The sequence below is a fragment of the Primulina huaijiensis genome, chromosome 4, assembly GCF_012295235.1.
Source record: "Primulina huaijiensis isolate GDHJ02 chromosome 4, ASM1229523v2, whole genome shotgun sequence".
NCBI lineage: Eukaryota > Viridiplantae > Streptophyta > Magnoliopsida > Lamiales > Gesneriaceae > Primulina > Primulina huaijiensis.
Window position 1 is genome coordinate 26,008,937 of NC_133309.1, and position 24,343 is coordinate 26,033,279.

At 31.3% G+C, this 24,343-nt stretch overlaps 2 long non-coding RNA genes across 3 annotated transcripts; both read right to left on the reverse strand.

Moving 5' to 3' along the window:
• Positions 1-1,034: 1,034 nt before the first annotated feature.
• LOC140975828 (uncharacterized) lies at positions 1,035-16,051 on the reverse strand. The gene is made up of 2 exons (XR_012175062.1): positions 15,928-16,051; positions 1,035-1,447 (listed from the first exon to the last, which is right to left on the reverse strand). It is a non-coding gene; the product is annotated as an uncharacterized lncRNA (long non-coding RNA).
• Positions 16,052-16,057: 6 nt separating this feature from the next.
• LOC140975827 (uncharacterized) lies at positions 16,058-22,323 on the reverse strand. Of its 2 annotated transcripts, none has more exons than XR_012175061.1 (5): positions 22,086-22,323; positions 21,639-21,703; positions 20,571-20,729; positions 16,775-16,818; positions 16,058-16,182 (listed from the first exon to the last, which is right to left on the reverse strand). It is a non-coding gene; the product is annotated as an uncharacterized lncRNA (long non-coding RNA). The 2 variants fall into 2 exon arrangements; XR_012175060.1 differs by lacking the exons at positions 16,058-16,182; positions 16,775-16,818 and adding exons at positions 16,867-17,091; positions 20,238-20,281.
• Between the last annotated feature and the right edge of the window lie 2,020 nt (positions 22,324-24,343).

The window sequence follows — 24,343 nt, forward strand, 5'->3', positions numbered from 1 at the left end:
GTCATCACCTCCTATCGAAGGTTATTGGTGTTGGGTACGCAGAGGCATCATTTCATCAAGAGGGAGAACTCTTTTGTCGTCGATCTGAATATCTTGAGACTTCCCTTCTTTGACTTGTTCTTCAACCTTTGTCGACAGTTGGTCTTGATCCTGATTTAACTTGACGGTCTTTAGTAGACATGGCTGAGCAGATAGTGAAGCCAGGGTACTTTAATCGTGCTCTTCTGACTTAATGCATTAACCACTTTGTTTGCTTTACCTGGATGGTAGTTTATGGTCAAGTCATAGTCCTTCAGAATTTTAGTACGTCGCCTTTGCCTCTTATTTAATTCTTTTGGGTGAACAAATACCCCTGCCGCTAGTTCGAGATCATGAGTCGGGTAGCTCTGCTCATGCTACTTCAGTTGCCTCGATGCATAGGCAATGACCCTATCTTCTTGCATAAGTATGCATCCTAGACCTACCTTTGATGCATCACTATATATGGTAAAACCCTTATCCTCTAGGTAATACTATCACTGGCGTGGATGCGAGCTTTTCATTCAACGTCAGAAAACTTCTCTCAGATTCTTCGTTCCAGAAGAATTTGGAGTTCTTCTTTCTGAGTTTTGTCAGTGGCATGACCATCGAAGAGAAACTTCCGACGAACTTTCGACAATAGCCAGCTAATTCAAGGAAGCTCCTAATGTTGGTTGCATTATTAGGTTTTAGCCCAATCTAGAATTGCCTCTACTTCTTCGGGTCCACTGACACTCCTGATTCCGAGATCACATGACCTAAGAAGGACACATTCCTTAACCACAATTCACACTTTTTGGAACTTGGCATAGAATTTCTTCTACTTTAATGTCTGTAGGGTGAGGCGGAGTTGCTCTTAGTTGTCTTCCTCGTTGGGAGATTAGACAAAGATATCATCAATGAATACCACTATAAATTTGTCAAAAAACATCTTGAACATTATGTTCATAAGGTCCATGAAGACTGTTGGAGCATTTGTCAATCCAAATGGCATTATCGTGAACTCGTAATTCTCGTAGTTTGTTCTGAAGGCTGTCTTTGGGATGTCTTCTACTCTCACATCCCGCCCTCTTTATTGGAAGTTTCGTTCTCGAAACTTGAGTTGGCTGGGTCTTCAAACAAGTAGGGATATTGTTTGCGCATTTTCCATTCAAACTCCCAAATAGCTTCATGTTCTGTGTGATTGGACTATTGCACCTTCACGTAGGAGATGGTACGTCGTCTCAGTACTTGGTCATTGGTATCACAATCCGAATATAGACCTCTTCATGTTTCAGTTTTCCCCCAAGTTACCTTCGATCATGAGTGGTTCCACTTTCAACACATAGCTTGGGTCTGAGATGTATTTTCTTAGTTGGGACACGTGGAATACATTGTGGATTCGATACATATCCCAGTGGCAATGCTAGAATTTAAGCCAAATTGCCCACTCTCTCTAAAATTTTGAAGGTCCAACATACCGGGGATTCATTTTTCCTGTTTTACTGAATCGAATGACTTCTTTCATCGATGAAACCCTTATATAAGCTTTTTCACCAACTTTGAATTCCACTCACCTCTTTTTAAGATCGACCCAACTTTTTTGCCGACCTTGTGCAGCCTTGAATTTGTCTTTAATGTTAGCCACTTTGTCCATTGTTGCTTGGATTAGTTCTGGACCAATTATGACTATCTCCTCTCTTTCGTCCTAGTACAGTGTTGATCGACACGGGCTTTACATAGAGCCATTTCAATACTCTTGAGATAACTGTTATTGTAAGTGAACACTATCAGAGGTAAATGTTCACTCCAATTTTTAGTGAAGTCTAGGGAACAGGCTCTTAGCATATCCTCTAGGGTTTGAATCATTCTCTCTATTTGACCATCGGTTTGAGAATGATAAGTTGTACTAAGAGTAAATTTCATTCTCATGACTTCTTGAAAGCTCTACCAAAAACATTACACAAATCTTGGATCTCTCTCCGACAAGATGTTTGTTGGCACTTCATGTAGTCGCACAATGTTATCCATGTATAGAGTAGCCAACTTGTCAAGATTGTAATTCACGCAACGGGAAAGAAATGCACAGATTTTGTGAGTCTATCTATGATTATCCATATCCCGTCATGACTCTGTCTTGACTTTGAAAAACCAAATACGAAATCCATGGAAATATGTTCTCATTTCCATTATGTGATTTCTAATGGTTTCAGTAATCTTCTAGGTCGTTTATGCTCGGTCTTGACCTGCTAACACACTTGACATTTAAAGACAAATTATGCTACATCCCTCTTCATTCCGTTCCACCAAAAATTCTTCTTGAGGTCTCTGTACATTTTTGTTACTACCAGGATGGATCGAGAACTTTGACTTATTTGCTTCGGTCATCACCTCCTGGCAAAGGTTATCAGTGTTGGGTATGCAGAGGCGTCCTTTCATCCATAGGACTTCTTTGTCGTCGATCTGAAGATCTGGAGACTTTTTTCTTTGACTTGTTCTTTAACCTTTGTCAATACTTGGTGAAACGTCTGCTTCATTTTTAAGTGCGGAAATATTTTTTCCCAAATATCCCCGGTCTCCGTTACTTGTTCGAGCGCGAAATGCAACTTAAATTATTAATGCATGAACTTTAAATAAACCATGACTTAAAAACACTTATTAATAATGAAATAAACATGCATTTAATGCTTTAAAACAATTTAATAAAATACCAAAGAAATTTAATAACTTGCATGCATGTGGTTCACGTGGACTTTCAAATTTTCGGGACGTTACAATCTACCCCCCTTAAATTGAATTTCGTCCCCCGAAATTCGCTTATCCTCGATAATGAAAAAGTTTAGATTCTTAATTCTAGTAATCCACGCTTCTGCTGCTCTACTCTAATAAAATAAGTGCTAGGCTGTCCTTATGTCTCCTCAATTCTAATTAAATTTGCATTCAATATCCTCGTATGCGAATCGCAACTTAAAACGACCTATGGTGACTTAGTTCTATTCTGTTATGACCTCGAATTTTGAATATTCTCACAATTCCCAATCTTAGTAATGGCAGTCCAAACTTATCGCACTTTATTTTTCTTATACTATACCCAAGCTGTTCACCAACCTATTACATTATCATTTATGCAGTCCGACTTAAGAGATCTTAGCACCAAATATTACTAATCGACTTCCATCCTCGGTAATACACTTAAAAGTTAAACCTTATCTCGACCCCATAATAATATTAGCCTAAGATCCTTGAATCGAATCTATACCTTACAGCACCAAAATAACGTAACTTAACTATTTACAAGTACATCCCAAATATCAAATTGTTGCAAATCTTAAATTCGAGTAGTGTTAATCCATAGAACCCAAAATATACAATATCGATCTTCTACCTGTATTATAACACAATTATAACACCAATTACATGTTTAAACTATTTTCTTCCTAATTATAATATAGTTGAGGCCTAGGACCCTTGGACTTTTCTCCTTGAAACAAATGTCGCATTCTTACGTATCCTTAATGCTTAAATAATTCTAGCGTAAAAACTTAATAAGTTCTCCCCTATTAATGATGAACTAACTCTAATAAATCAACTTCACTTATAACCCACAGAGTTCTAGAATCCCCATATCAAGATTTTAGAGTTCTTACTCCATAATAATCTTATTTTTCGTTCATTGGTAACCTATGTTGAACACAAATAATTCCTTTTTGTTTTTATTTCACCCAAAATTTCCGTATAAACACTTATCTCATAAACTTGAAATTCAAGCTTACTCAACCCAAGCAGTAATAGATAGTATAACTCCAACACACATATCCGCTTAGTCCCAAGTTTCTTAATGACTTTCGAAAATTTCGCAAAACAAGGTGTCTGCGTCAATTCTTACACACGTCTATCAAGTAATCTAACCATCAATCATACCCAACTTTCTAGAAAAATTAAATTCCAACGAAGGTATAACTTTAACTGTTAAGATCATGACTATAACTTATGTTACATCAAACCTTAAGCTCCCAAAAATAAGTTAACCTACTGTCTAATCTTATAACTTAACTAATTGATCAATTTTACCTTAACTTGTCATAACTTTAAATTCTTAATTTGCCACAACATTATTTCACTAACGCTTAAATTTTCAAGCCCAAGATTGATTCGTCCTACAATGTCCTTGATTGTCATTCCTTATAACATTATAACCCAGATATCTAAAGGTTCTAAATATCCTTCAAGCCTAAATCACCGAAAATTCCTATCATTTAAACCATTCAATTCTCACTTACTGCTAAACTAGTCCCCAAAGTTTCTTAAAATTGCAACATTAATTCTTAATTTCCTCAAACATTATCCAATTTGTCCTTAATTTTGAAAATTCCACAATTATCAATACGTTTTTGGCGTTCCTAATTCCATTTTATAGGTTTCTCGTAACATAAAGTTCAATGATTTTAAGCTTAATAGACCCAAAATCAATTCCCATAACCTCGAATAATTACTGATTTAACCCAAGTGTTCCTCAAAAGTTCGAATTTAATCCTCAAAAATTTCGAGATTGGCAATTTGGCCTTTAAATTTCTCGAAAATTACATTTTGGTCCCTCAACTTTTCGAAATTTGCAATTTTGTCCTCATAATTTTTTTTTTCGATTTTAGCCTCATTAAATCTTAAAATTCTCGAAACTCATAATTTAATCCCAAAATTCGGTAAATTCGAAAATAGTCCCTTAGAATTTTGTTTTTGCACTTAGGTCCTCAAATTATGGGTTATCACAATTGGGTTCTTAAAATTTCAATTCATGCAATTCAATCCTTAAATATAACTAGGTCGAGCATGCATCCTAAATAAATTATATGTATTATACTTCCAAAGATCGTCGTAGTTTTCGTATCATTAATCCATACACGGAATCCTCAAAAATTAACTCAATTAGCAGCCACGATCCATCAGTAATTTCTTAGAAAATCTATAAGTCCCAAAAGCATTCATAATCTTCATGACTAACTTGTGACCCAAGGAGTAGAACATCAGTACTTACTAACCAAAAATCAATATAGACAAATCATTTCCAACCTTTTCTAATGCCCAAAAGCAAAATTCTTATCCATGTCCAATTCCACCACAAAGCCAGCATGCATGAAAATCTTATAATTTCTCATTTCATGTCGTAACATGCATTAAAAATTTTAAAGCATCTAATCTCAAAACATAACGACAGATAAACATGTACTATAAAGCATACATCATGTAAACATGCATGTGATAGCATTAAAAACATTTAAAACATTCAAATCATAAAAACTTACAGACTTGAGGCTTGAAGACTGAGCGGCAGAAGCTGGCGGTGGCACAACCCTATGCAGGACCCTTGCTCTGATACCAACTGAAACGTCTGCTTCATTTTTAAGTGCGGAAATATTTTTTCCTAAATATCCCCGGTCTCCATTCCTCGTTCGAGCCCGAAATGCAACTTAAATTCTTAGCACCAAATATTACTAAACGACTTCCATCCTCGGTAATAAACTTAAAAGTTAAACCTTATCTCGACCCCATAATAATATTAGCCTAAGACCCTTGAATCGAATCTTTACCATATGGCACCAAAATAACGTAACTTAATTATTTACGAGTACATCCCAAATATCAAATTGTTGCAAATCTTAAATTCGAGTAGTGTTAATCCATAGAACCCAAAATATACAATATCGATCTTCTACCTGTATTATAACACAATTATAACACCAATTACATGCTTAAACTATTTTCTTCCTAATTATAATATAGTTGAGACCTAGGACCCTTGGACTTTCCTCCTTGAAACAAATGTCGCATTCTTACGTATCCTTAATGCTTAAATAATTCTAGCGTATAAAACTTAATAAGTTCTCCCCAATTAATGATGAACTAACTCTAATAAATCAACTTCATTTATAACTCATAGAGTTCTAGAATCCCCATATCAAGATTTTAGAGTTCTTACTCGATAAAAATCTTTTTTTTCGTTCATTGGTAACCTATGTTGAACATAACTAATTCCTTTTTGTTTTTATTTCACCCAAAATTTCCGTATAAACACTTATCTCATAAACTTGAAATTCAAGCTTACTCAACCCAAGTAGTAATAGATAGTATAACTCCAACACACATATCCGCTTAGTCCCAAGTTTCTTAATGACTTTCGAAAATTTCGCAAAACAAGGTGTCTGCCTCAATTCTTACACGCGTCTATCAAGTAATCTAACCATCAGTCATACCCAAATTTCTAGAAAAATTAAATTCCAACAAAGGTATAACTTTAACTGTTAAGATCATGACTAAAACTTATGTTACATCAAACCTTAAGCTCCCAAAAATAAGTTAACCTACTGTCTACTCTTATAACTTAATTAATTGATCAACTTTAACTTAAATTGTCATCACTTTAAATTCTTAATTTGTCACAACATTATTTCACCAGATTGATTCTTCCTACAATGTCCTTGATTGCCATTCCTTTAACATTATAACCCAGATATCTAAAGGTTCTAAATATCCTTCAAGCCTAAATCACAGAAAATTCCCATCATTTAAACCTTTCAATTCTCACTTACTGCTAAACTAGTCCCCCAAGTTTCTTAAAATTGCAACATTAATTCTTAATTTCCTCAAACATTATCCAATTTTTCCTTAATTTTGAAAATTCCACAATTACCCATACGTTTTTGGCGTTCCTAATTCCATTTTATAGGTTTCTCGTAACATAAAGTTCAATAATTTTAAGCTTAATAGACCCAAAATCAATTCCCATAACCTTGAAAAATTACTGATTTAACCCAAGTGTTCCTCAAAAGTTCGAATTTAATTCTCAAAAATTTCGAGATTGGCAATTTGGCCTTTAAATTTCTCGAAAATTACATTTTGGTCCCTCAACTTTTCGAAATTTGCAATTTTGTCCTCATAATTTTTTTTTTCGATTTTAGCCTCATTAAATCTTAAAATTCTTCGAAACTCATAATTTAATCCCAAAATTCGGTAAATTCGAAAATAGTTTCTTAGAATTTATTTTTGCACTTAGGTCCTCAAATTATGGGTTATCACAATTGGGTCTTTAAAATTCTCAATTCATGCAATTCAATCCTTAAATCTAACTAGGTCGAGCATGCATCCTAAATAAATTCTACGTTTTATACTTTCAAAGATCGTCGTAGTTTTCGAATCATTAATCCTTACACGGAATCCTCAAAAATTAACTCAACTAGCAACCACGAACCATCCGTAATTTTTTAGAAAATCTACAAGTCCCAAAATCATTCATAATTTTCATGACTAACTCTGTGACCCAAGGAGTAGAACATCGGTACTTACTAACCAAAAATCAATATAGACTAATCATTTCCAACCTTTTCTAATGCCCAAAAGCAAAATTCTTATCCATGCCCAATTCAACCACAAAGCCAACATGCATGAAAATCTTATAATTTCTCATTTCATGTCGTAACATGAATAAAAAATTTTAAAGCATCTAATCTCAAAACATAACGACATATAAACATGGAATATAAAGCATACATCATGTAAACATGCATGTGATAGCATTAAAAACATTTAAAACATTTAAATCATAAAAGCTTACAGACTTGAGGCTTGAAGACTGAGTGGCAGAAGCAGGCGGTGGCACAACCCTATACAGGACCCTTGCTCTGATACCAACTGAAACGTCTGCTTCATTTTTAAATGCGAAATTATTTTTTCCTAAATATCCCCGGTCTCCGTTCCTCGTTTGAGCGCGAAATGCAACTTAAATTCTTAATGCATGAACATTAAATAAACCATGACTTAAAAACACTTATTAATGAAATAAACATGCATTTAATGCTTTAAAACAATTTAATAAAATACCAAAAAAATTTAATAACTTTCATGCATGTGGTTCACGTGGACTTTCAAATTTTCGGGACGTTACAATCTACCCCCCTTAAATTGAATTTCGTCCCCCGAAATTCGCTTATCCTCGGTAATCAAAAAGTATAGATTCTTAATTCTAGTATCCCAATAATCCACGCTTCCGCTGCGTTACTCTAATAAAATAAGTGCTAGGCTGTCCTTATGTCTCCTCAATTCCAATTAAATTTGCATTCAACATTGTCGTATGCGAATCGCAACTTAAAACGACCTATGGTGACTTAGTTCGATTCTGCTATGACCTCGAATTTTGAACTTTCTCACAATACCCAATCTTAGTAAGGGCAGTCCAAACTTATCGCACTTAACTTTTCTTATACTATACCCAAGCTGTTCATCAACCTATTACAATATCATTTATGCAGTTCGACTTAAGAGATCTTAGCACCAAATATTACTAAACGACTTCCATCCTCGGTAATACACTTAAAAGTTAAACTTTATCTCGACCCCATAATAATATTAGCCTAAGATTCTTGAATCGAATCTTTACCTTAAGGCACCAAATTAACGTAACTTAACTATTTATGAGTACATCCCAAATATCAAATTGTTGCAAATCTTAAATTCGAGTAGTGTAAATCCATTGAACCCAAAATATACAATATCGATCTTCTACCTGTATTATAACACAATTATAACACCAATTACATTCTTAAACTATTTTTTTCCTAATTATGATATAGTTTAAGCCTAGGACCCTTGGATTTTCCTCCTTGAAACAAATGTCGCATTCTTACGTATCCTTAATGCTTAAATAATTCTTTCGTATAAAACTTAGTAAGTTCTCCCCTATTAATGATGAACTAACTCTAATAAATCAACTTCACTTATAACTCATAGAGTTCTAGAATCCCCATATCAAGATTTTAGAGTTCTTACTCGACAAAAATCTTATTTTTCGTTCATTGGTAACCTATGTTGAACACAACTAATTCCTTTTTGTGTTTATTTCACACAAAATTTCCGTATAAACACTTATCTCATAAACTTGAAATTCAAGCTTACTCAACCCAAGTAGTAATAGATAGTATAACTCCAACACACATATCAGCTTAGTCCCAAGTTTCTTAATGACTTTCGAATATTTCCCAAAACAAGGTGTCTGCCTCAATTCCTCCACACGTCTATCAAGTAATCTAACCATCAATCATACCCAACTTTCTAGAAAAATTAAATTCCAACAAAGGTATAACTTTAACTGTTAAGATCATGACTAAAACTTATGTTACATCAAACCTTAAGCTCCGAAAAATAAGTTAACCTACTGTCTAATCTTATAACTTAACTAATTGATCAACTTTATCTTAAATTGTCATCACTTTAAATTCTTAATTTGCCACAACATTATTTCACTAACGCTTAAATTTTCAAGCCCAAGTTTGATTCATGCTACAATGTGCTTGATTGCCATTCGTTGTAACATTATAACCCAGATATCTAAAGGTTCTAAATATCCTTCAAGCCTAAATCACAGAAAATTCCCATCATTTAAACCATTCAATTCTCACTTACTGCTAAACTAGTCCCCCAAGTTTCATAAAATTGCAACATTAATACTTAATTTCCTCAAACATTATCCAATTTGTCCTTAATTTTGAAAATTCCACAATTACCATATGTTCTTGGCTTTCCTAATTCCATTTTATAGATTTCTCGTAACATAAAGTTCAATAATTTTAAGCTTAATAGACCCAAAATCAATTCTCATAACCTCGAAAAACTACTGATTTAACCCAAGTGTTCCTCAAAAGTTCGAATTTAATCCTCAAAAATTTCGAGATTGGCAATTTGGCCTTTAAATTTCTCGAAAATTACATTTTGGTCCCTCAACTTTTCGAAATTTGCAATTTTGTCCTCATAATTTTTTTTTTCGATTTTAGCCTCATTAAATCTTAAAATTCTCGAAACTCATAATTTAATCCCAAAATCCGTAAATTCGAAACTAGTCTCTTAGAATTTTATTTTTGCACTTAGGTCCTCAAATTATGAGTTATCACAATTGGGTCTTTAAAATTTTCAATTCATGCAATTCAATCCTTAAATCTAACTAGGTCGAGCATGCATCCTAAATAAATTCTACGTTTTATAATTCCAAAGATCGTCGTAGTTTTCGTATCATTAATCCTTACACGGAATCCTCAAAAATTAACTCAACTAGCAACCACGAACCATCAGTAATTTCTTAGAAAATCTACAAGTCCCAAAAGCATTCATAATCTTCATGACTAACTTTGTGACCCAAGGAGTAGAACATCAGTACTTACTAACCAAAAATCAATATAGAAAAATCATTTCCAACCTTTTCTAATGCCCAAAAGCAAAATTCTTATCCATGTCCAATTCCACCACAAAGCCAACATGCATGAAAATCTTATAATTTCTCATTTCATGTCGTAACATGCATAAAAAATTTTAAAGCATCTAATCTCAAAACATAACGACAGATAAACATGTAATATAAAACATACATCATGTAAACATGCATGTGATAACATTAAAAACATTTAAAACATTTAAATCATAAAAGCTTACAGACTTGAGGCTTGAAGACCGAGCGGCAGAAGCTCGCGGTGGCACAACCCTATACATGACCCTTGCTCTGATACCAACTGAAACGTCTGCTTCATTTTCAAGTGCGGAAATATTTTTGTCTAAATATCCCCGGTCTCCGTTCCTCGTTCGAGCGCGAAATGCAACTTAAATTCTTAATATATGAACTTTAAATAAACCATGACTTAAAAACACTTCTTAATGAAATAAACATGCATTTAATGCTTTAAAACAATTTAATAAAATACCAAAGAAATTTAATAACTTGCATGCATGTGGTTCACGTGGACTTTCAAATTTTCGGGACGTTACAATCTACCCCCCTTAAATTGAATTTCGTCCCCCGAAATCCGCTTATCCTTGATAATCAAAAAGTTTATATTCTTAATTATAGTATCTCAATAATCCACGCTTCCGCTGCGCTACTCTAATAAAATAAGTGCTAGGCTGTCCTTATGTCTCCTCAATTCCAATTAAATTTGCATTCAACATCCTCGTATGCGAATCGCAACTTTAAACGACCTATGGTGACTTAGTTCTATTCTGCTATGACCTCGAATTTTGAATTTTCACACAATTCCCAATCTCAGTAATGGCAGTCCAAACTTATCGCACTTTACTTTTCTTATACTATTCCCAAGCTGTTCACCAACCTATTACATTATCATTTATGCAGTTCGACTTAAGAGATCTTAGCACCAAATATTACTAAACGACTTCTATCATCGGTAATACACTTAAAAGTTAAACCTTATCTCGACCCCATAATAATATTAGCCTAAGATCCTTGAATCGAATCTTTACTTTAAGGCACCAAAATAACGTAATTTAACTATTTACGAGTACATCCCAAATATCAAATTGTTGCAAAACTTAAATTCGAGTAGTTTTAATCCATTGAACCTAAAATATACAATATCGATCTTCTACCTGTATTATAACACAATTATAACACCAATTACATTCTTAAACTATTTTCTTCCTAATTATGATATAGTTTAGGCCTTGGACCCTTGGACTTTCCTCCTTGAAACAAATGTCGCATTCTTACGTATCCTTAATGCTTAAATAATTCTAGCGTATAAAACTTAGTAAGTTCTCCCTTATTAATGATGAACTAACTCTAATAAATCAACTTCACTTATAACTCATAGAGTTCTAGAATCCTCATATCAAGATTTTAGAGTTCTTACTTGACAAAAATCTTATTTTTCGTTCATTGGTAACCTATGTTGAACACAACTAATTCATTTTTGTTTTTATTTCACCCAAAATTTCCGTATAAACACTTATCTCATAAACTTGAAATTCAAGCTTACTCAACCCAAGTAGTAATAGATAGTATAACTCCAACACACATATCCGCTTAGTCCCAAGTTTCTTAATGACTTTCGAATATTTCCCAAAACAAGGTGTCTGCCTCAATTCCTACACACGTCTATCAAGTAATCTAACCATCAATCATACCCAACTTTCTAGAAAAATTAAATTCCAACAAAGGTATAACTTTAACTGTTAAGATCATGACTAAAACTTATGTTACATCAAACCCTAAGCTCCCAAAAATAAGTTAACCAACAGTCTAATCTTATAACTTAACTAATTGATCAACTTTACCTTAAATTGTCATCACTTTAAATTCTTAATTTGCCACAACATTATTTCACTAACGCTTAAATTTTCAAGCCCAAGTTTGATTCATACTACAATGTCCTTGATTGCCATCCTTATAACATTATAACCCAGATATCTAAAGGTTCTAAATATCCTTCAAGCCTAAATCACCGAAAATTCCCATCATTTAAACCATTCAATTTTCATTTACTGCTAAACTAATCCCCCAAGTTTCTTAAAATTGCCACATTAATTCTTAATTTCCTCAAACATTATCCAATTTGTCCTTAATTTTGAAAATTCCACCATTACCCATGTGTTCTTGGCTTTCCTAATTCCATTTTATAGGTTTCTCGTAACATAAAGTTCAATAATTTTAAGCTTAATAGACCCAAAATCAATTCTCATAACCTCGAAAAATTACCGATTTAACCCAAGTGTTCATCAAAAGTTCGAATTTAATCCTCAAAAATTTCGAGATTGGCAATTTGGCCTTTAAATTTCTCGAAAATTACATTTTGGTCCCTCAACTTTTCGAAATTTGCAATTTTGTCCTCATAATTTTTTTTTTCGCTTTTAGCCTCATTAAATCTTAAAATTCTCGAAACTCATAATTTATTCCCAAAATTCGGTAAATTCAAAAATAGTCCCTTGGAATTTTGTTTTTGCACTTAGGTCCTCAAATTATGGGTTATCACAATTGGGTCTTTAAAATTTTCAATTCATGCAATTCAATCCTTAAATCTAACTAGGTCGAGCATGCATCCTAAATAAATTCTACGTTTTATACTTCCAAAGATCGTCGTAGTTTTCGTATCATTAATCCTTACACGGAATCCTCAAAAATTAACTCAACTAGCAACCACGAACCATCAGTAATTTCTTAAAAAATCTACAAGTCCCAAAAGCATTCATAATCTTCATGACTAACTTTGTGACCCAAGGAGTAGAACATCAGTACTTACTAACCAAAAATCAATATAGACAAATCATTTCCAACCTTTTCTAATGCCCAAAAGCAAAATTCTTATCCATGTCCAATTCCACCACAAAGCCAGCATGCATGAAAATCTTATAATTTCTCATTTCATGTCGTAACATGAATAAAAAATTTTAAAGAATCTAATCTCAAAACGTAACGACAGATAAACATGTACTATAAAGCATACATCATGTAAACATGCATTTGATAGCATTAAAAACATTTAAAACATTTAAATCATAAAAGCTTACTGACTTGAAGCTTGAAGACTGAGCGGCAGAAGCTAGCGGTGGCACAACCCTATGCAGGACCCTTGCTCTGATACCAACTGAAACGTCTGCTTCATTTTTAAGTGCGGAAATATTTTTTCCTAAATATCCCCGGTCTCTGTTCCTCGTTCGAGCTCGAAATGCAACTTAAATTCTTAATGCATGAACTTTAAATAAACCATGACTTAAAAACACTTATTAATGAAATAAACATGCATTTAATGCTTTAAAACAATTTAATAAAATACCAAAGAAATTTAATAACTTGCATGCATGTGGTTCACGTGGACTTTCAAATTTTCGGGACGTTACACTTGGTCTCGATCCTAATTTAACTTGACGGTCTCTAGCAGACATGGCTGAGCAAAGAGTGAAGCTAGGGTCACTTTACTCGTGCTCTTCTGACGAACGCATCAACCACTTTGCTTGCTTTATCTGGATGATAGTTTATGGTCAAGTCGTAGTCCTTGGAAATATGTTTTCATTTTCATTCTGTGATTTCTAATGCCTTTGCCTCATATTTAATTTTTTTTGGGTGAACAAATACATGTATTATTTAATATTTTTGAATTTATTATTTTTACAATAATACCACATCTTGAAAATAAATTCTTATGTATGTCTGTCTATATTTAGATAAATAAATTAAACGCCCAAAACTTTGGGTGCCCACACCTAAGCCTTGCCGAACTGAAAAATATTCGATGGCAAAGGATTACTGCTTTAAAAGTCTAGCTGATTGGAAACAACCAATGGAACAACTTGCATAAGAAAATCAGTCAGTCTAAAACAACAATTCTTTGCAATCTCTTAGATTACTCAGAATTAATAGTAAGAGCTCAGCTGAATTTTGAATAAAGTTTTCCGCACTAACAATCTCTGATTCCCAACAGAGTGTCAAAAATCCGCAAGCACTACTTAGTGTACTATTGTTAGAGTGGATAGTGACGTGACCAACGACTATTTCATTTGGAATGGATATCAGATTTAATTTTACCGACCTTTGGATCGAAGACTATAAGTTGAGGAATATATCAGTCTCTCTATATAGTTCTCTCGCTTGCTTACTAATTGGTTGAGAATCTTGCTAAACAAAATAGTTCCTCTAACATAAAAAAAATCTCTTTGGATGAAAACTGTTTGAAGAACTATTTTGCAAAAATCAAGTTCTCACGTCAAAGTTTAGGTGACTTGGTTTAGGATGCTTAATCATCTAACTTTCTTTCACCACCAATTTTGAAACGATAAAACTAAGGAAGAGGAAAATCACTTATCTATGCTTGAAAGGTCGGAGAGTATTGCACCCATAAACAAGGCTTCAAAACCCAATAACATAGATTCAAAGAAAAGAGAATTGCATTGTTCAATCAGACTCATAAAATACGTTTTTAACCGTCGATTCTCTAATAGCAATAGGAAGGTTACCAACATAAATCAGCGAGATTACCGTTCACTCGTTTTTGGTCCTTGTGGAAGAGGCCAAAGCAAATACTGCAGGTAAAAATTAATCATAAATATGAGTTCCAAAAAAATTAAAATATATAACATGATTTTTACAAATTACTTATTAAAATTACTAATTGGTAGAGAATCTTGCTAAACAAAATAGTTTTTCTAACATAAAAAAATCCCTTGGGATGAAAACTGTTATAAGAACTATTTTGCAAAAATCAAGTTCTCACGTCAAAGTTTAGGTGATCTGGTTTTGGATGTTTAATTATCTATCTTTCTTTCACTACCAATTTTGAAATGATAATAACAAGGAAGAGGAAAATCACTTATCTTCGTTTGAAAGGCGAGAGAGTTATTGCACCCATAAACAAGTATGCAAAACCCAATAACTCAGAGGCGGAGAAATGAGAATTGCATTGTTTAATCAAACCTTGTAAACTATGCTTCAACCTCCGATTCTCTAATATCATTAGGAAGGTTACCAACATAAATCATGCGAGATTACCGTTCACTCGTTCTTGGTTCATGTGGAAGAGGCCAAAACAAATACTGCAGTTAAAAATTAATCATAAATATGAGTTCCAAAAAAAATTAAAATATTTAACATGATTTTTACAAATTACTTATTAAAATTACTAATTGGTTGAGAATCTTGCTAAACAAAATAGTTCTTCTAACATAAAAAAATCCCTCGGGATGAAAACTGTTATCAGAACTATTTTGCAAAAATCAATTTCTCACGTCAACGTTTAGGTTACTTGGTTTTGGATGTTTAATTATCTAACTTTCTTTCACTACCAATTTTGAAATGATAATAAAAGGAAGAGGAAAATCACTATCTTTGTTTGAAAGGCGATAGAGTTATTGCACCCATAAACAAGTCTGCAAAACCCAATAACGCAAAGGCAGAGAAATGAGAATTACATTTTTTAATCAGACCTCGTAAACTATGCTTCAACATCCGATTTTATAATATCAGTAGGAAGGTTATCAACATAAATCATGCGAGATTATTGTTTACTAGTTCTTGGTCCTTGTGGAAGACGCCAAAGCAAATACTGCAGGTAAAAATTAATCATAAAGATTAGTTCCAAAAAAATTAAAATATTTAATATAATATTTTACAACAAATTAAGTATTAAAATTACTAATTAGTTGAGAATCTTGCTAAACAAAATAGTTCCTCTAACATAAAAAAATCCCTTGGGATGAAAACTGTCAGAAGAATTATTTGCAAAAATCAAGTTCTTGACTTGGTTTTAGGATGTTTAATTATCTATCTTTTATTCATCACCAATTTTGAAACAATAAAAATAAAGAATAGGAAAAGAACTTATCTTGGTTTGAAATGTCGGAGAGTAATTGCACCCATAAACAAGTCTGCAAAACCCAATAACACTGAGGCAGAGAAAGAAGAATTGCATTGTTCAATCAAACTAGTAAAACTTCAACCTCTGATTCACTAATATCAGTAATAAGGTAGTCAACATAAATCATGCGAGGTTACCGTCCACTCGTTCTTGTTCCTTGTGGAAGACGTCAAAGCAAATAGTTTAAACTACTTTAATATGATTTTTACAACAACTTATTACATATTAAAATTATTAATTTGTTGAGAATCTTGTCAAACAAAATAGTTCCTCTAAAATAAAAAAATCCGTTGGGATGAAAACTGTTAGAAGAATTATTATGCAAAAATCAAGTTCCCACGTCAAATTTTAGGTGACTTGGTTTTAGGATGTTTAATTATCTAATTTTCTTTCACCACCAATTTTGAAACGATAAAAATAACGAAGAGGAAAATCACTTATCTTCATTTGAAATGTAGAGAGACCCCATAAACAAGTCTGCAAAACCCAACAACACATGGGCAGAGAGAAAGGAGAATTGCATTGTTCAATCAGCCTTGTAAAACTTCAACCACCGATTCTATAATATCAGTAGGTTATCAACATAAATCGTGCGAGATTACCGTCTACTCGTTCTTGATCCTTGTGGAAGACGTCAAAATATATACTGCAAGTAAAAAAATTTAAACTATTTGTAATATGATTTTTTACAACGAATTACATATTAAAATTATTAATTTGTTGAGAATCTTGCTAAACAAAATAATTCCTCTAACATAAAAAAATCCATTGGGATGAAAACTGTTAGAAGAATTATTTTGGAAAAATCAAGTTCTCATGTCAAAGTTTAGGTGACTTGGTTTTAGGATGTTTAATTATCTAACTTTTTTTTATCACCAATTTTGAAACGATAAAAATAAGGAAGAGGAAAATCACTTATCTTCGCTTGAAATGTTACAGTGTAATGGAAGACGTCAAAACAAATACTGCAAGTAAAAATTAATAATAAAGATGAGCTCCAAAAAAATTTAAACTATTTTAATATGATTTTTTACAATAATTTACATATTAAAATTATTAATTTGTTGAGAATCTTGCTAAACAAAATAATTCCTCTAACATAAAAAAATCCGTTGGGATGAAAACTGTTAGAAGAATTATTTCGCAAAAATCGAGTTCTCATGTCAAAATTTAGGTGACTTGGTTTTAGGATGTTTAAATATCTGACTTTCTTTCTCCACCAATTTTGAAACGATAAAAATAAGGAAGAAGAAAATCACTTATCTTCGCTTGAAATGTTAGAGTGTAACACTCGTTCTTGGTCCTTGTGGAAGATGTCAAAACAAATACTGCAAGTAAAAATTAATAATAAAGATGAGCTCCAAAAAAATTTAAACTATTTTAATATGATTTTTTACAATAAATTACATATTAAAATTATTAATTTGTTGAGAATCTTGCTAAACAAAATAATTCCTCTAACATAAAAAAATCCGTTGGGATGAAAACTGTTAGAAGAATTATTTCGCAAAAATCAAGTTCTCATGTCAAAGTTTAGGTGACTTGGTTTTAGGATGTTTAATTATCTAACTTTCTTTCTCCACCAATTTTGAAACGATAAAAATAAGGAAGAAGAAAATCACTTATCTTCGCTTGAAATGTTAGAGTGTAACACTCGTTCTTGGTCCTTGTGGAAGACGTCAAAACAAATACTGCAAGTAAAAATTAATAATAAAGATGAGCTCCAAAAAAATTTAAACTATTTTAATATGATTTTTTACAATAAATTACATATTAAAATTATTAATTTGTTGAGAATCTTGCTAAACAAAATAATTCCTCTAACATAAAAAAATCCGTTGGGATGAAAACTGTTAGAAGAATTATTTCGCAAAAATCAAGTTCTCATGTCAAAGTTTAGGTGACTTGGTTTTAGGATGTTTAATTATCTAACTTTCTTTCTCCACCAATTTTGAAACGATAAAAATAAGGAAGAAGAAAATCACTTATCTTCGCTTGAAATGTTAGAGTGTAACACTCGTTCTTGGTCCTTGTGGAAGACGTCAAAACAAATACTGCAAGTAAAAATTAATAATAAAGATGAGCTCCAAAAAAATTTAAACTATTTTAATATGATTTTTTACAATAAATTACATATTAAAATTATTAATTTGTTGAGAATCTTGCTAAACAAAATAATTCCTCTAACATAAAAAAATCCGTTGGGATGAAAACTGTTAGAAGAATTATTTCGCAAAAATCAAGTTCTCATGTCAAAGTTTAGGTGACTTGGTTTTAGGATGTTTAATTATCTAACTTTCTTTCTCCACCAATTTTGAAACGATAAAAATAAGGAAGAAGAAAATCACTTATCTTCGCTTGAAATGTTAGAGTGTAACACTCGTTCTTGGTCCTTGTGGAAGACGTCAAAACAAATACTGCAAGTAAAAATTAATAATAAAGATGAGCTCCAAAAAAATTTAAACTATTTTAATATGATTTTTTACAATAAATTACATATTAAAATTATTAATTTGTTGAGAATCTTGCTAAACAAAATAATTCCTCTAACATAAAAAAATCCGTTGGGATGAAAACTGTTAGAAGAATTATTTCGCAAAAATCAAGTTCTCATGTCAAAGTTTAGGTGACTTGGTTTTAGGATGTTTAATTATCTAACTTTCTTTCTCCACCAATTTTGAAACGATAAAAATAAGGAAGAAGAAAATCACTTATCTTCGCTTGAAATGTTAGAGTGTAACACTCGTTCTTGGTCTTTGTGGAAGACGTCAAAACAAATACTGCAAGTAAAAATTAATAATAAAGATGAACTCCAAAAAAATTTAAATTATTTTAATATGATTTTTTACAATAAATTACATATTAAAATTATTAATTTGTTGATAATCTTGCTAAACAAAATAATTCCTCTAACATAAAAAAATCCGTTGGGATGAAAACTGTTAGAAGAATTATTTCGCAAAAATCAAGTTCTCATGTCAAAGTTTAGGTAACTTGGTTTTAGGATGTTTAATTATCTAACTTTCTTTTACCACCAATTTTGAAACGATAAAAATAAGGAAGAGAAAAATCACTTATATTCGCTTGAAATGTTAGAGTGTAACACTCGTTCTTGGTCCTTGTGGAAGACGTCAAAACAAATACTGCAAGTAAAAGTTAATAATAAAGATCAGCTCCAAAAAAATTTAAACTATTTTAATATGATTTTTTTACAACATATAACATATTAAAATTATTAATTTGTCGAGAATCTTGCTAAACAAAATAATTCCTCTAACATAAAAAATCCGTTGGGATGAAAACTGTTAGAAGAATTATTTTGCAAAAATCAAGTTCTCACGTCAATGTTTAGGTGACTTGGTTTTAAGATGTTTAATTATCTAATTTTCTTTCAACAATTTTGAAATTACAAAAATAAGGAAGAGAAAAACCACTTATCTTCGTTTGAAATGTGAGAGAGTAATTGCACCCATTGGGTTTTATAGACTTGTAAAACTTCAACCTTCGATTCTCTAATATCTGTAAGAAGGTTGTCAACATAAATCATGCGAGATTACCGTCCACTCATTCTTGGTCCTTGTGGAAGACGTCAAAACAAATACTGGAAGTAAAAATTAATAATAAAGATGGCTCCAAAAAAATTTAAACTATTTTTATTTTATTTTTTACAACAAATTACATATTAAAATTATTGATTTGTTGAGAATCTTACTAAACAAAATAGTTCCTCTAACATAAAAAATCCGTTGGGATGAAAACTGTTAGAAGAATTATTTTGCAAAAATCAAGTTCTCATGTCAAATTTTAGGCGACTTGGTTTTAGGATGTTTAATTATCTAACGTTCTTTCACCACCAATTTTGAAATGATAAAATAAGGAAGAGGAAAATCACTTATCTTCGCTTGAAATGTCAGAGAGTAATGCACCCATAAACGAGTCTGCGAAACCCAATAACACAGGGGCAGAGAAAGTAGAATTACATTGTTCAATCAGAATTGTAAAACTTCAATCTCCGATTTTCTAATATCAGCAAGAAGGTTGTCAACATAAATCATGCGAGATTACCGTCCACTCGTTCTTGGTCCTTGTGGAAGACGTCAAAAAATATACTGCAAGTAAAAATATAAATAAAGATGAGCTCCAAAAAATTTTAAACTATTTCAATACGATTTTTTACAACAAATTACATAATAAAATTATTTTGTTGAGAATCTTGCCAAACAAAATAGTTCCTCTAACATTAAAAAATCCGTTGGGATGAAAACTGCTAGAAGAACTATTTTGCAAAAATCAAGTTCTCACATCAAAGTTAGGTGACTTGGTTTTAGGATGTTTAATTATCTAATTTTCTATTACCACAAATTTTGAAACGATAAAAATAAGGAAGAAGAAAATTACTTATCTTCGTTTGAAAGAAATGTCACATAATCTCCAAGATAAGAAAAAGGCATGTCTGCCTCAGTTTCTTCATTTTTATACATAGTGGATAAAAGAATCAGACCATCTTCTTGTCAAGCTCTACGTCAACCTTCTCAAAAAGCTTGATTTCCCGATTAACTACAAAATTTAAAACATAAGGTTATCGATGCAAGTTGATGATACTCATAAAAAAAGAACTAGCACGTAAAATTATAATATTGAAGGATGATGCTAAAATATAAAAAAAGACTCCCTCTTGATTGGAAATCAACCCCTTCTTTCACATAAGTTGTTTTATTTAAGAATCTAGCACATATAATTTACAAGAAACTCAAAAAAAAACCCCAAAAAAATTGATATTTTTGAAAAAAAACTGTAATGGCAATTATATTCAAATTACAGAAAATTCAGTTTTAATTATGTTTTATTTTCATGAAAAAAATAAAAAAAAAGATTATTAATCATCAAAGTTTTGTCAGCAAAGATCTATAGGAAAAAAAAAATTAAAAGTGCCTAACATTTTATAATGAAATAACTTTTCACAAAAACTATTTTCTGCATACAAATGAAAGAATTTTTTACAACAATAATATTAAATGATTTTTAATTTTTTCGTATTTTTTCAAAAAAATGAAAAAATTATTGATCCTCAATTTTTTTTTTTTCAGATCTACAGAAAAGTACAACATTGTGAAATGAAACAAAATTGCGATAAAATAACTATTTGTAAGGATTTAAAATAAAATAAAAAAACCCCACTGAGTATCCAACAATACATATCAAATTTTCTCAAGAATACATTAAAAAAAACCAAACCAATTTATGATATAGTTTTTTATATTAATCATCAATAATGATAGCAATCTGAAATATTTTCTAGTACTAGAATATAAATATGATGACATATGAAACTTTTCATACTTTATAAACATCACAGGGATTTCCAATTTATTATTTTGATTTTCTATAAATCATGAATAACTATTGCAAACCGTAATACTTTCTTGCACTACATTATAAATTTAATGATATATGAAATTTTTATACCTTAGCAGGTAACGCCTCATCAAAGCCAGCGCCAAACCTCTCAAGAAACATGATTTCCCAGTAAACTTCAAAATTGAAAACCAGAACGTCAGCGACGCAAGTTGACAACAACAACAACATTCCACTTACAGAATATTCAATTTTAATTATGTTTTACAAATTTTTCTGAAGAAAAATGAAAAAAATATATCAATCATCAAAAATTTTCCAGCGAAGATCATTAAATAATCTATTGGTAATCTAATTACAGAAGTCCACCGCTATTGGTAAAAATAAATTTCAACACAATGCCGAATACCAGAAACAAAATTAAAAGTTCAAAACTCGGTGCAACGATCAGATTCAAAAGTTTTGCAACACGATGAACAGAATATGGGAACATTGAAGTTTCAAAATATAAAGCTTCGAAGTAAGAAATTTATTGTGATAGGAAGAGAAGACGCGAACCTAATCAAGAATCGTTGATTCTTGAATGCCAAGAAATCTGTCCAACTCGATGCCAGAAGTAGGAAGAGAGGAGTGGAGACGGATAATCGATAAGAACGTTAGGTTTGAAAATTGGGGGAAGCATCAAATGGGTCTTCTTCTCACCTTTTCAAGCACTCGATTCTTGAACGCCGGAGAAATCAGCGCGAATTTGGGGGAGAGGAGCGAAGAGGGATAATGGATCAATGGGTTTTCAAGTGTTGCCATTTATTTGGGGCTGCGATTGCTTCGTCATTTGACCGTTGTGATGAGAGTATTTTTGGAAATAAAATCCGATAAGATTTGACATACCGTAACAATTCATTTTTGTAAAAATATTATATTTATTTAAAAATTATATTATAAGACATAAATAACTTACTCTGTATATTAAGAAGCTTCGGTTATCTTATTTTAATTTCTTATATAAAATAACTGAAACCAACTTTCAGAATTTTAACAAACTAAAATTTTAAATTTGGTCGATTCGATCAGTTATTTCTATTTAACTGGAGTTTTTTTATCCCAAAATTTGAAAATATCATTTTTTTTAATTAATGTTATTAATTTATCTATTATATCATTTTAATTATTTCTAGCATCCATCATATTTATTAAACTTTCGAGCATTAGGCCATAAGTTCCTAGTTATAGTAAGCACAAAAAATAATAATATACGATTTAAATTCAATTGTAGTAATAATAATCCAAAGACTATCGATTTAATTACATATTAAAATTTATACTAATTTTTTATATTATTAAATAAAAGGAGAAGAAGAAAGCTTGGAGCTTAAAACATTTTTTAATTACAAGTTTTCCTAAAAACTTCTTCGATAGTTTTTGGAAACATAAATATTTTGGTATTTTGAAATAATTTTGTTGTGACGATAATATTCAATATATGGAAACTTTAATAAAAATTAAATCGTATCTTTTGACCCAAAAAAAAAAAAAAAAAACTATTTTTAAGAATTTAAAATAAATAAAGAAAACCAGGTAAGTATCTTGTAAATATCAATCAAATTTTCTCAAAAACACTTCAAGAAATCCATTTATAATTTTCTCAACTAGGTTTTTTATTTATTTTAAATCTTTACAAATAATTTATATAAATTTATTTCTTTTTAATGATTAATAATGATATATTAAAAATTTTATATCTTATAAACATCACAGGGACTAAAAATATAAATGCTGGAATAATCCATATGCACACCATCCCAAAATTTCCATGATATATAGTATTGTGATCTATTAGAATTTAGAGATGGTGAATAAAATCTTTTAAAAATTGTTCTTGCAATAAAAAAAATATTTTTATAATGAATAAAAAAGTTTTTTTACAAGGCAGATTGTATAGTATTTCTGTGTAATAAATATTAATTAATGGTATTGAAATTGATGATCCATAATTGTATTGATAATGATGTTAGGATCAAAGATAAATTTAGAGGGGTGAATAAATTATCTCAGTAATTATAAAAATATTTCAGCTGAGTTAGCAAAACTGAAATGTAATTCTTGTCAGTTGAGTATCCAATAAGCATGCAGAGAGTTGATGCACGGAAAGAGGCTCATTGAATAGGTCGAACACTGAAAATGGTTTGAATATAATCGGCAAGTCTATCAAATGGATAATTAAAGATAGGCTGACTTAAATGTAAACGACACATATTTGTTTCTCGATGTTCGGAGAATTTAACACTCATACGTCACATCTTTTTCCCTGCAGAAAAATTGCACTAAAAGAATTTGACACTTACAAATTTTATAGCTACCCACTTAAATAGGCCTTATTTGACAACTTAACTGAAACTTTTAGTAACTTCTTCTAACAAAACTGAACAATATACTAACTTTTAGATTACAAGTATTACAGAAGTGAAAAGCTAAGCACAAATAAGATCCGCATGCGTTCTTTTATCAGTTGGGCTCTGAAAAGATTGAAAATTCTTTTTGCACAAATATATGGGAATATTGGAAGTGTAAGCAATCAAGAGATCTATATAGAATACTGATATATTCATCTATTTATAGGCTTCAATTCAACGTTCGATAAAATCAAATCTGATATCCATTTCAAATGAAGTAACCATTCACATCACTATCCAATTTGACAATAGTAAACTAATTATTCTCACGGATTTCTGACACTCTGTTGGGAATAAGAGACTATTAGTACGTAAAAATTTATACAGAATTTCAGCTGTACTCTGATTATTAACTCTGATTAATCT